General features: G+C 44.4%; 1 pseudogene; it reads left to right on the top strand.

Moving 5' to 3' along the window:
* The window catches only part of LOC138301708 (STE20-like serine/threonine-protein kinase), a 207,081-nt pseudogene that overhangs the window by 9,579 nt on the left and 182,776 nt on the right, over positions 1–14,726 (top strand).

Below are 14,726 nucleotides of genomic sequence, written 5' to 3'. Positions count from 1 at the left end.
TACTAAATAAGCATTTAGAAAAGGGGTTGGTTTTGTCTTGCCCAACCTTGTTTCCAGAGCTCAGACTGGTACTTGGAAAATATCTGCTTTAGGCAGTGCTTAAGTTAAAACAAAATGAGTGCCAGTTTCCTAAGCTCTGCTCAGAAGTCTGTGGCCAGCATTATTAAGTGTCAGCACCCAAATCCCAAGGCTGAGTAACCTGGAATCCACCTCATGCCTCGCTAATTGACTACCAGACACACCCTGCCCCTTTATCTCAATTTTGCAGGTTCCTGTTTTCTCCCTTTGTGAGGGTTTTCCCTTTTTCTCTATCTTTTTTGTGTGTTTTTCGCTCTGTTGCTTCTGGGAAATAACCAATGGGGAAAGTGCTGGTTCCCAAAAATCAGTGCCGGTGGCCCCCACCAGCAACCCCCTGCTCAAATTAAGCTCTGATTCTAGGTTATAGAAGGAGAGTTGGCTAGTCGTCTATACTGATTTACAGATTGCATACTTATGTTAACCCTCACTAGATCCTCTCTTTTGAGCCTCTTTTAAATTAAACGTATCCAGTCATGTTTATTTTCTTCCCTTGGCATTATCATACCATGGCTATACCCAGTGTGACAGAAGTACAGTGAATAAGCCAGGGCCAAAATTATGCTAATGTGAGCAACACCGTGCCATGCATGGCCACAATGTATCCTGCATTACGGCCCTGAAGAAAAGGCCAGCATGTCAGCAGATGCCCACAAAATGTATAATTTCCACCATTGTAAAGAGGGCACCCATAATGTAACATAAATTGCCTCAAGCATAACAATTAGGCCATTATTGAGCAGCATGGTGCAATAGGTAAATACAATATGCCCAGCATTACCACCATAATACCCAGGACTGCTGCAGTTATGCCTGGGTGAGATGCATAGTTGAATGGATGCCACTGACAATCTAGAAATTACCACTATATGCCAAGAGGAAGCATGTTTCCGACAGTGGGCAGCATCCCATGGATACCTATATGTTGAAAAGAAACACAACCACAGTTTGGGAGTGGCATCATCACATGGATGCCCAGAAGTTGGCAAAATTGCCACCATTGTGTCAGGGTTAGCTCTGCGCACCAACATACAAATACTCATACACCTACTATCAGCAGGGCCGACATACTCATGGGCAGGCACACACTTACTGTGTTGTTGACATTCAGCTGCTGTTCTGTACTGCCTCTTATCTCCAGACTGCTTCTTTCGCATCAACTGTCCCATGAGGAAGAACAGGGTTGAGGGGGCAGTCTTGGGTGGCTTTATGCTTGGGCAGATGCTTGTGGCCAGGATTAATAGCTAAGTGAAAATGTCATTGGGGCAAGCAGAACACATCCCAGGCAGCCTGGGGGGAGGGCAAGTGAGAATGCCTGGGGGAAGCAGGAGGGTTTACATCGAAGTGTTCGGGCAGCCAAGGGCACCAGTCGGCCATAGCCACTCCTGGCACGGGAGAATGAACAGACAGGATCTCCTGAGAAAGGTGTCAGTGTCTCGGGCAGATAGGAGAAAAGTGGCAGGTCTTATGGGAGGAGGCAGGAAAGGAGTCCACCAGAAAGCGTCTGATGGAGGGAGAACCAGTGTTGACACACACAATCTGGGGTGAGGGGGTCAAGGGAGTGCTTGTGGAATATGGAAGCAGGTTTAACTGGCGTGGCTGGGTTGCTGACAGGAATGCTTTGGGCTGATGTGGAAGGGGCTGATCAGCTAAGCAAATATACTGTCCAGAGAAGCACCGAATACACTTCTTTAGTGAGGCTGCTGAGACGGATTCTCTTCCCTGCATCAGTGCATACAAGTTAAGTACATTTGTAGCAGATGATGTGAGGATATTGCCAGCAGAAGGGACTCCTTGCAGTGCAGGCAAGAGATTTGTTTTCCCCCTCCCCTGCATGGCAGCATATTGTACGATGCACACTAGCAATGTGGTATTCAGCCTTGATTTAAGAACCTCTAGATGTAATATCTGTAATCTGATTTGTCATTTTTAGGTCCAGAGTACTAGGCTGTGCTTTCACTGTCTATTGCGAAGCATATTGTGGTTTGCCAAGAACATAGAGGGGCTTGGAGCCCACCAATTGCTTTCCATTGGTAGGCCTTCCTTGTCACTCACATTTGTCTGTTTCAATCGATGCCCCAGCTTGTTAATCTTGTGTTGCGCATGGAGCATTGCCTCTTTACAGTCTGTTTTATTGGCTGGCATCACTTCCACTTGACGCTTTCAAGCACTACTTTTTTTTGTATGCGAAGTACTCCATTAGAGTGCGGGGGGGCGAGGATTTAATAAATGTATCTATCTATACATGAGACAGGTTGCTTCATAAATCTGTTTGTCCTGTAAAAAAATAAAAATCCACTAGTCCCTATGGGGTCTCGTAGTGTGGTAATACATTCTCATTATATAACAGCCTCTCTAATTATTCCAGTGCTCATACTATTCTAGAGCTTGAGTACTAGCAATTTTCTTATTTGCCACCTTCCCGCAGAACTACATACTGTGGCTGGAGGTAGCTGTCGGCAATAGTTCCAGTGTTGGAATTAACTTTTGAATCTGTACAAGCCTACTAACTCCGCTATTTTAGGGGTTTACCAGCTCTTCTTTAACCTTTTCCTGCCTGTACTGAGAGGTTCGAAATGTACTCCTGACAAGGACAGGGGTAAAAAATTTGGGGTGGGGGGGGGAGGAGCAGTTGGAATGGAAGTGAACTTATAAACGCTCAGCAGATCTTTGCATAGGCAAATCTACACATGCAGACAGTGCAGTTCTGAAAACTTTTCTAGGAGTATGATTTCCTAGCCTACTTCTGTAAATTTTTGTGAATTCATGAAAGCTGTAAATCTGGACTAATGCAAGGGCATATTACATGGGTGCACTTTGAGGACTTTCCTTTTGTTTTTATGAAAGTCTCTCTCCCTCTCCCCTACTCTTTCACAAGCAGCATTACTGCACACAAAGTAGTTTTGCTCAGTGCCAGGGACTACTGTGGCAATGTGTGCATTTGAAACTAAAAACTATTTTTGCTTTTTGCCACTGTCTGTCATACCGGTGAGGGCCCAACAGCTCCCACAATAATAAAGTTTTACACAAATCATGTCAAAACAAGACACCCATTAACAAAATCATAAGGTTGACCACCAATGTCACACCTATTCACTTTGCGAGTGCTTGTTTATTTTTCGTATTTCCCATGATCTTGTTTAAAACTGATTTTCTGTTGCAAACACTAGCATTTATCAACACCTTTTACGAAGTGATGCTTCAAAGAAGCAATGCCTATAATTTCGCAGTAGTTTAGCAGAACGTTTTGTTTTCTACTGGCATTTTATTTTCATAGCAAAGAATGATCAATCCTGCTTTCAAGCTTCTACAGATATTTGCATCTAGTAAGGGAACATGCCGGGAGCATTATACAAATCCTCATATTGTTAAACTGTAGATGTGTGTACACATTTGTATACTGGAACCACTGTAAGTAGTGCAGTCAGAGTTTAAAACATTTCCTTGAAGCTCTTACCCTAAATGTAAAGGCTTTGCATTAATGAGACATAAATTCAAGTTTGGACAGCATTAACATATGGATACAAATATTACAGTAACCTCAGACAGTGCTCTTCCCAGATCCATAATATGGTACTATAAACTGGCAGCCAAAGGGTTTATGCTACAGTGGGTTAGGCCTGTTTCTCTAAAGGACAAAATAAACATGAACATTTGCTGTCCTCGGCCCCAAACAATATGTCCTGTACGTTGGGCTATAAGAATTTCACACCTCTGACTGCATGTATTTTTTAGCAGCCTCTCACCTTTCAATCTGTATCGCTGTCTGTCGCCCGACTGCCTCTCCCCGCCGCCCCCTACACTCGCCCATGTACTTCTCCCCATTGCGCTTCTCCCCATTGCTTCCCTTCGCCCGTGCCCTCCAAGTTGCTATCCCCCAGCCCCCACGTTGAAGTTGGTACTGCCCACAATCCCTTCCCCATTGCTTTTGCATCTTCTCCATTTCTCCCACAAACCTTTTGCTTCCGCATTCCCACTGGTGCTACTTTGGTGCACCCTACCTTACCCTGTGGAATGTCGCTGTTCGCTGGCTCTCCTCTGTATTGCGTCATTATCCCGTCCTCCCCATTTAAAAAGAAACACCCACTTATCTGTGTTTTTTTCTTTTTAGCTAGCAATCCAACTCAGATCAATAACGAAAAAGGAAAAAAAAAAAAAAAAAACAACCATACTATCTTGTGGGCGTGCAAATGCTTTTATTTTTTTTATTTTTATTTTTTATAACTTTTAACCACACTGAACAGCATTGCACATGCTATGCGGTGTGGCTAAAAACTATTTGCAAAGCCAGTAGGTCAGAAAGGAAATAACAGTTGACTTTCCCAGTGCTTGTTTTACTTGATTGCTGAGATTCGCTATGCCCTTGTTATCTAGATAAAATTAAAAGTACAGCATTTGTATAGTGCACAATGTGTTAACCTGTTTCTAGAATTTAGCTTTGCCATTCTCACTCGTGTGTATGTGTGTGTGTGAGAGATTGCAAAGGAACATGGTCTGTGTACAGGTTCAGCGGATGCAAAGTTTGCTTTTAATAATACAAGCAAATGGACTTATCTAAATGTGTGGATAAGAGAGTTATTGCTCTATCCAAATACAGATAATGTTAGAGGTTCTTCTGCCCCACTTGGGATCTGTACCTATACCTTTCTAGTCACTGTGGATGAGTACGTATTGGCAGTGTTTCAGTAACACGATGAGGAGTCTGTCTTTCTTAAAATGTTTTTATGCTGGCATTCCCCTTTAACTGGTAAGCCACAAACTCTAGCATCTGTGATGTTTTTCCTGCAAAATACACCACAATGAACATTTATTTTGCTGTGAGACAGAAAAGACAACAGTTTGTTGGACTGTAAGCATGATCGCTTAACATAAACTGGTAAAACTAATATATGGTTAATTTTGTGATTTATTTTTTTCAGAGCTTGAGAGGCCATTAACTGAACCTCAAATTCGTGTAGTTTGTAAACAAACATTAGAGGCCCTTGTCTACTTGCATGAAAACAAAATTATTCACAGAGATTTAAAAGCTGGCAATATCCTTTTTACAATTGATGGAGATGTAAAACTTGGTGAGTAACTAAAATGTAAAATAATGTAGCTGATCTGTCTCTTTAAAAGATGCACCTGTCTCTTTGATGGCATATGGATTCATATCATATTGAGTTAATTTTCTTCTTTTAACAAAATAATTATTGATACGTTTTCAGGGAGAACATAAATAAATCCAACATAATCAGGGGTATAACATGCCCACAATGCATAATGAGCTATCCACGGGTAAATAAAGGACTTTTTTTCACAAGAGACCTAAATTAATATAAATATACAACAGCCTACCCAGATGACAGTATAATATTCATTTCCCCACACTGCGTTGATCTTGATATTATAATCCATTATGTAGGTGTGCCCATCCTTGACTGAATGTATCTTAGAGTCCTGCTCCAAACATGTTTCTCCTGCCTATTAGTAATTGTTGCCTCTAGGACCTGATGATTTTCTCTCTGCTCTCTGTTTGAATCAACCAATGTAAGTATTACTATTTTTTGTAAGGTTTCAGCTCGGATCATGTCGTCCTCATCCACCTTAAATCCATCCAAACCCCTCATACGTCTTTCTTCACCTTTGCCCATTGAGATATCTCCCTGATCGATGCCTGTATTGTTGGTCCACAACTGGACAGCCTTCGAACGGCTGTTTTTTTCTTTTTTTTTTCCTCAAACAGCTGAGGCACAGTAAAGCAGTGGTTTATTTTCTTAGCTTTGGGTGATGGGATAATCCCTAAAAGGCGATGTTGGTCCGATAACTCTGTGTTAATACCTTACACTTTCCTCTGTCTCTTAACTATTTCTCTTCAATAGGGTTCAACTGCAGATCAACACCAAGTCATATGTAGAACACCTGCACCTAGCACCTTGCATCTAGGACATATATCGTGCCTAGCAGGGAAGAGTTTTTGTAGCGTAGTAGGTGTGAGATAAGTGCAGTGCAGTATATAGAACAGAGCAAGTTTGAATTGAGCATTGCTAGACACATCTTTCCTTGAGTGTGTTTTACTCCATTCTTTATCTGATAGAGGCTACTTTAAGTCCTCGTCCTGCTTTTAGCCTCTAGGAGTATTTGGATTCTATCTTTCTCTAATACATAATACATACGTGAGGCCAGGCTTGCGGCTGTCCCTAATATTCAACAAGACTACAGGTGTATTTGTTTCCTTGGCACTAAGGGGAAACCCATCCATATGCCCCTAATCGCTGTGGTCAGTTTGGCGTACTGCAAAAACTTGACAGTGCCTAAATTACATTGTTGTTGTGCTTCTTGAAATGTAAATGTTTTCACTTTCATATAGCAGTGTTGTTAAGTTGTATTTTGCTGTTTTTACAAATGATGATAGGCTAAGGTCATTGGCCTTTTTACTGGCCATGACTGTTCCATTAGTCAACCTCTTGTGAGTTACCTGCTCTCATGCTAATATGAAGTGTTAATTTAACAGCTGCCCTTTATCTGTTACTTACTTGGCAGGCTTGTGCAGGTAAGTTGTGCAATTTTGGAGACCCCCAAATGCTAAAAAAAGAAAATGTCACAAAGAAGTTAAACAGGATCTTTCCAGAGTAACATTGTCATCTCCATACATGGTTTGGGGAGTGTCAGTGAAGCCATGTCCCAGGGAACCTGCCCACATCATGCCCACAGGCTTGCTCTCTGGATTTAGCCCCTCCAAGTTATGGATTCTCATTCACCACGTTTATTACAGTACTTAAACGTCTGGTAACCAAGAAATTAGTTCTGATGGATACATCTTCCTGCATACATCTTACTTTATTAATTATCCTTCCAGTGCCCAGAGTGTACTGAAAAACATTTCCCACCAATGTCTGTCCAGCTCTGTCAGGTGGTGGTATTCATCAGCTTCAGCAGCTGTTTCTCGGGACATGACAACACCAGAGTTTATCAAGAGACAACTGCTGCTGTGGTGTCAGATTTAGTTTTTTTACACCACCTAATCAACATGGGTCCGGAGCTTTCGCTGTGTCTCACAAACAAAATTCTGTTGCATTAGGCAGGAGCTACATCAAATTTCTCACTCAAAACTTTGTTTCATGCTACATGAAGATTCCCCTTTTGTTTCCACATAACTGGCTATGGTGTCTCGGATTGGAGAACAATGCCATACCAGCAATTTTTTGCCTCATGCACCCGAAGGGCACCAGAGAGCGAGAGGCCACACTTGCCAATGTCGGCATAGAAATCCCAAGTGAAATCCCTTATCTGTCAGTAAGTCACCTCTGTGGAAATGATCGCCCCAAAGTTTTTCTCACAAAACGTCCCTATGGAAGGGGAAGTCCCCTTCATCCTTGAGAAAACTGCAATGATCAGAGGCTCAAGACAATTTCCAGACACCAAACTTCTTTGTTGTTGGATGTTGGAGTAGATACCCATGCCAACATTGATCAGGCTGCAGTTTCTAGGTCCATGAACCAGTGTAGGTTAAGGTTGATTTCTTCCTGGTGCGCTTCAGGAGCAGTGGAGCTACACCCACACTTTGGACTTAACCTCCTCAGTTTATAATTCAGTCAACAATGTAAAAAGTTGTATGGTTGCTCAAGGGCAATACAGAGACAGCTTTCTCTCTCTGTCCAGGCAGAGGACTGCTCATTTCTGGGGAGGGGTAGATCTAGGGGGCAGTAGCTGCAGCCTGCACTTCCCTCTGTTTGATCTGCTGCTTCATAACATCTTTGACATCCTCCCTCTGGAATTATCTTTTGGTGGGGTTGTGGAGGGTCTTTTTCCCATTAGTTGTGAGGCAGACAAGAGAGATGGCTCTGTCATCTGTTTAGCTAACGTACAAGCACCATGCCCTGACCTTGCTGTTCCTTTCTCCAGATGTCCTCCTTCTATCAGGACTACTGTTGAGCACATGCTTCAATTTTGAAGGCAGAAGTCCTTGCCTTTGTGAACAAAGGGACCACAGACATGTTGCCACTGAGAGAAAAGGGCACTGAAGTTTATTCAGTCTATTTTGTGGTCCCCAAGAAGGGCAGTCTTCTGAGACTCCTTCTAGATCCTTGGCTTCTAAACTTGTTTATTTGACAAGACAAGTTCAAGATACCGTCTCTTAGCCAAGTATACAGGCCATGAATGCAGTTGACGTGATGGCATATTTATGGTGCCTATTTACATCTTACAGTTCTGCTCACCAACTGACTTGGGTACACTGTAAGATACTGGCACTGCCAGTCAACATTTCTACCATTCGGGCTAACTACTTTCATGTCTTTATGAAAGTGGTGGCAACCTTATTGCAGTACTTAAAAGTCTATGTATTTCTGTACTGGTACAATTGGTTCATTAAAGTGGGGTCAGTGGCTCTTGTCAGGGATCATCATCAGTGCATAATGACTCTCTTCAATGGTTTGGTTTTTTTTGTTGACCCCCAAATTTCCACCCCTCTCCCATGTAGAGGCTAACCTTCATAGTGGCTGTGTTGGGTCTGATCCTCATGAAGACTTTTTCTTTTCCTCAGAGGATTGTGGTTATTGTGATTCTGAAATTTCTGGGCCCCATTACTGCAGGTCTTGTATCTTCTTGGTCTCATGGCCTTGTGCGTTTTTTGGTTCTTCATGACAGTTGGTGGATGAAAGCACTTGAGTGGTGTCTGACATATCAGCGGCTCCAACAACTGGAGAGTCTCTCGGCTCAGCTATATTTCTTCCACTCTTTTCATCCAGATGTGCACGTGTGGATAGACCCCCTTCAAACCTATGGTGGGTTTACCCTTCAGCTATCAACAGGCTCAGGCTTCTATGGTCACAGATTCCTCGTCTTTGGGTTGGGTACCCATCTGGATAGCATGAAGGCATGTGTCCTTAGGTGCCCATCAGTGCAGATTTTACACAAAAATGTGTTTGAGCTGGAGGCAGTCAGTCTTGCTGTTAAGGCAGGTCTCCATTCTATCTTTGGACACCCCATTACAACACCAACAGACCTGGTGGTGTGATATTGTGGGCTGGACGTTAGAAGGCAATTTGCATGCAGAATTGGACTCAGCGGCAGGGAATGTCCTTGGTATCTGCTTATCTAGCAAGTGCCATCAATGTGAGGGCAGAGTCTCTCAGTCACCACTCACTGAAGGACCACTATTAGTAATTACATCCGGAAGTGTTGGAGATTATTTCTTCCAAGTTGGGGTTTCTATGTGTGCATCTCTTCACCATAGCCTGGAACAGGAAGTGTCCTGAGTTGTGTGCCATACACTTTTGTCTGAATAATTCCTTGTAGATGCTTTCAGATTCAGCTGGTCTCAGGGCCTACAGTTCTCTTTTTGTTAAAATGTACTGCGGAAAGTACCGGAGGATCAAGTGCTTTTGCTAAGGACTACAGCTTTTGTCTCAGACACTCAGTGATGAACACTTTGCCCGAACTGTATAGCATGAATTCCTTGGTTCAACCTGCACTACTCCTACCCTCCTCTGACGGAGATGTTGCTGTGCGAGTTGTTGATAAGATGTGAAATTTGTTGGTATAGGTGTACATCAGAAGTAGTTAATTTTCTTCAGTAAGAATATGTTTAAGACGTGTGTGGCTGTAGATAAGCATTCTGTGCATACTCCTGCAATCTAGTGTATGGTAATTGCTCATGAAGAACCATAGATAAATCAGGCACACAGACCCGAGGTCGCTTAATCTTGTGATCTGGTCCTTAGGTCTTAGATTATGGATACCTTAACCTTCCTCCTGAACGCATGAGCATCTTTAAACAAGCATTTGCAATGCACTAGGGTCTCGCATTTGTCGGAGTTACAGCTGTTCACAGTTGTAAACCCCCAACCGGATTTTTCTTGCTGCTATAGGTCACACTAATAATAACTATCAGTAAAAGTGCAATTAACTGAGTAACAAGGTCGATAGTATGCGAAGCGCTGGACTTCTGCCCAGCGAGATCGCGCTGAGAAAAAGTAGTCCACAAACCCAGCGAGCCTCACATGTTTTCTGTACTTGGTCGCTGCACTCGAGGAGGGCTAACCACCGGAAAAGGCATGACGTATGCATGCCTTCCACTAATCATAAGAAGCGGATTCTAACAGGCAAGCCAACTTGCCAATGAAAGACACTGACGTGACGTAGACGGGGCTCCGAGCCCTTTTCTAATACCTAGAGCGTCTCGCAGGCTCGACCCTAAAAAGCACACAGGTCTACCACACATGCTTTTTACGCTGCCAAATGGAAAGGCTTTGTCCATTATTGACGCTCTAAGCAAATCGCCTCTTTAACTTCCAGGGTCCAGGGCATTGTCTGCTTCCACTTTCATTTGCAGACGTGTGGTCTGGCCTTTACTTCCATTCACCTTCACCTAGCTGCATTAGTTGCCTATCCTCAGAACAGACAACACTTTTCCTTCTTCCACCTGCCAGTCATCAAAGCTTTTGTGGAGTCATCCTGCCCCAGACCCCGACGTGGAACTTCAACATTGTCCTCACAAGGCTAATGGGTCTCCAGTTTGAGCCCCTTCACTCTCTATGGAAGTGGAACATCCTTTCTTCCTTGAGGTGGCATTCCTCAATACTTAGGCACGTAAGTTAGCTTCTGGCATTAACACTAGAAAAACCTTTCTTTTAGGCACTCAGGGACAGGGCTGTCCTGCACACAATCCCTAGATTAACTCCCAAAAGCGGTCCCTTCTGTTCCACCCTAACCAGTCCATTGACCTTCATGTGTTCGCCCCACAACCTGCCTCGGTTACAGAACTGACTCTCTTCACCTTAGACGTAAAACAAACCCTCATGTGCTACATTGGTAGGACACAACCTTTCAGGAAGCTACAACAACTCTTTGTTGGTTTCTCTAAGCCACATAATGGGAAGGCCCTGTCCAAATCAGGCATAGCTAGAGGGACAGTCAAATGTATCCAAACATGCTACATTTTGACTGTTCCTCCTAGAGCCCACTCTACAAGGGAAAATGTGGCCTCCATGGCCTTCCTAGGCAATATTCCCCTAGCTGACATCTGTAAAGCAGCTATCATGCCACACACTATTGTGTGGATGTCCTGGCTTGCCAGCAAGCCAGCGTTACTGTCTATGCAGAGCATGTGTATCTACAGCCACACATGCCTTGAATGGAAAATGTTACTTACCATGTAAGCATCTGTTTATGGCATACAGTGCTGTAGATTTAAATGTTCCCTCCCTCCTCCCTGGACGCTTGTGGCTTTTGCAGTAATCACTTTTTCACATTTCTATCTTTTTGCATGGACATCTCTTTTTATCTTTATATATTGCTTCACTCCACTTGATCCTCATGTGCTATGTGGGAAAACAATCTAAGAACGGAGTCGATGCCCATGTGGATTACCAGCAAAAGGAGAAGTCACAAAACCTTGTGACTCAAAACATGTCTTCGAAGAAAAACAACTTGCACACATCCGGGCTTAACACTAGACGCAGGGGTATGCACAGAATTTGAATCTACAGCACTTCATGCCACAAACAGATAATTACATGGTAAGTAACGTTTTCCTTCTGGTGAATATATAGTTTTCACAGGATTCCTCACCACTGGCCTTCCTCCTCATTTGACGAGTTAGTGCTGTGACTAAAACGATCCCAAGGTATTCAAATATGTTATGTGCTCAGCTTTTCGATGTTGTTGCTCTCTCAGTTAGTCTCTGCCTACTTGGGGTTTGTAATAAGTCCAGGAACTGACACCAGCATACTGGTTGTTGCCTAATATACAATGGCATCAAGTCTGGGGGAGTTGTGGCTTCTGCTTCATGGGGTCATGTGGCAGCTCTGTACAGCCATTGCTGGATAAAACGTTTCCAGGCCAGTCTGAAACCGGGAAGGATAATTCCTGAGATGAGGCATTTGCCGGAAGATTATGTGGCAATGCAGAATCTCGTAGTGGTAGAGTATCATTAAAACCCTAAGGCCCTCATTCTGACCTTGGCGGTCTTTTCGCGAGACCGCCGAGTTACCGCCGCGGTGAAGACCGCCGACCGCGGCGGTATGCCGCTGTGCGCATTCTGACCGCTGGGAGCGTTCCGCCGGAAAACCGCCAGCAGCCACACTGGCGGTCGGCGGGAAAGTGGAGACTGGTCAACCTCCACCGCCACGCCAGCAGAACACCGCCCACAGAATTACGACCCACATTTCTGTGTGGCGGTCTTCTGTTGGCGGTCACCTCCCCATGGCTCCTGTCACCTCCCGGAGGACCAACGCACAAGGTAAGTTGATCGTCCGTGAGGGGAGGGGGTGGGGGGGTGTTGTGTGATGTGTGCGTGCATGGGGGTGTGCGTGTGAGTGTGTAGAGGGGGTGTGTGAGTGCGTGCATGCGGGCGGGGAGTGCTGCTGTGCCTATGGGCAATGTGTGTAGTTCGGCGGGTGCGCATGTCGGCATGTATGTGTGCGGGTATGTGTCCCCGTTGTGTATGTGTGTGTGTAGGGGGTGTGTATATGTGCATGTTGGGGGTGTGTGCATGTCGGGGTGCGTGTATGTGCATGTCGGGGTGGGGTGGGGAGGGGGTTCGTACCACCTCTGGGGGGTGGCAGGGGGGTGGAGGGTGTGGGGGGAGGACTCGGGGGTAGTGGGGGGTGGGGGAGACCCCTATCAGTGCCAGGGAAGGAATTCCCTGGCCCCGATAGTGCCTACCGCCATGGTTCGCATGGCGGGTCCCGAACGCCAGAAACCGCGGCGGTAAGCAGGGTCATGATACCGTTGGCGGTCTTGGGTCGACCGCCGGACCGGAGTGCGCAGACTCCAGCCCCTCGGTCATGACCGCCGTGGCTGTCGGAGTGGGGAAGTGGCGGTCGGTCGCGGCGGTGACCGCCGCGGTCAGAATGCCATTTTTAATACCGCCGGTCTGTTCGCGGTCCGACCGCCGACCGCCAAGGTCAGAATGAGGGCCTAAATCTTAATCCAGGGGCTTTCTGACAGTGCGGTTGAGTTGCTGTTTCCCAAAAAGAACATCTAAGAACCCCTCAAGAAATGAGGTACTGTGCTTTACAAATCTGTCATTGTCAATGAGTGAGCAACAGCATGACCTCATCCTCATCTGCTTCAAACTTACAAACCAATAGGAGGAAAATCAAGCTTATCTCATTGGCCTCAGTGGCTTCTCCAACCTCTCCAAAACGTTTGTACACAAAACAGGTAAAACAAATATATGAATAAAACAGATCAGCAATCGTAAATACACAATATAAATGCAAGCATAATAATAAAAGAGGGAAGTAATTAGAATTATATAAAAGCAATGATAAAAGGGACCAACCTTCATAAAAATAACAGGGGCAGTATAACAATCATATTCGATTGCCTATCAGTCGTGAAAAATCCTTCTTAATTTTAATGCTTGCCAGATTAAATTTGCCACCACCAACATACCAAGGGAGACAGCAGTTGCTGGAGGAATGACAACGCTAGTTGACCCTGGCAAAAGTTAAGTAGTTTACGAAGTGGCAGAAGGAGCTTTTTCCTGGGTCTTACAATAAAAAGGGCAGAAAAAGGTAACATGCAAATTTGACTGAATAGATTTACCATCACATGGACAGGGCGTAAGCTCTGAAAGCGTGTGACAATTCGATGGATAATCCGCCATCATTGGGAGATAATTAAAGGAAATCTGGTAAAAAGATAGTGGTGTTGATGATTCTGGATCATGGATAGATACATTTGGGTCCCTACCTGTGTGTTTGTCGCTGCTTATACTTTGATACTGTAGGTTTGTTACGATTAGCGGCTTTTCTAGAGGTTGTAGCTTTCTCCATATATTTCTTTCGCACCATTGATTTTGAGCAGCTGCTATATGTATTAGGCTGGGTGCCCATCTCCAGAAACCCAATATCATCTAAGGACCCTTTGACATATACAAGCCATGGGATGTCCACTGCTACAGACAGACTTAAGCAGTCTCCAATAACGATGTGATTTACTGGGGCAGACTCCCTGGCCCAAATAGATCGCCACAGGAGAAGCGGTGCCAGTTTGATTTTGTTCTCAGTATAGGGCATACCAAGATCCTCGTGGCACCTAATGGTGGAACAACCACGAGGTATAGCTAATACTTCGTTAAAAAAAGTGTTTTCTATTCTCTGTAACCCACCGGTGTCCACCATACCCCATATACCTGCCCTATTGGTCGTGGTAGACACAGACTTTGATGTATAGGCAATCAGTAGCTCTTTAACGAGATTAGTGCGCAGTGTTTTTGTAATTTTTTTTTTTTTTTTTTTTTTTACAAACGTTCTGTAACCCCACTGTGGTCTCTTCCAGCATAGAAGTACTATAAGACACCATTGGCTTCAATGTAAATTTACTCTCGACAAAGACACTGAGGTAAGCAAAGGCAGTCATAATCTTCTCAACTCTGACATTGCTAATAAGGAAAAGTGGGATTGTCTTAGGGTGCTTACCACACCTCATAATAATTCTTTTGTTTGCATTAACCTGTAAGTTGAGATCCCTCATAAAACTGATGTAATTGTCAATAAGCCCCTGTAACGCTCTCCCTGTTCTTGAAACTAAAACTGCATCATCCACGTAGAGCAGAATCAGGAGGGGGCGAGTTCCCACATAAGGGGCATCTCTTGATCTGGAGGTAAGTGCTGCCTCAATTCTGATTGTGTAGAGCAAGAAGAGGAAGGGAGTGAAGA

The sequence above is a fragment of the Pleurodeles waltl genome, chromosome 6, assembly GCF_031143425.1.
Source record: "Pleurodeles waltl isolate 20211129_DDA chromosome 6, aPleWal1.hap1.20221129, whole genome shotgun sequence".
Taxonomy (NCBI): domain Eukaryota; kingdom Metazoa; phylum Chordata; class Amphibia; order Caudata; family Salamandridae; genus Pleurodeles; species Pleurodeles waltl.
The sequence above is the reverse complement of the archived record's forward strand: the minus strand, read 5'-3'. Positions and strand labels throughout refer to the sequence as shown.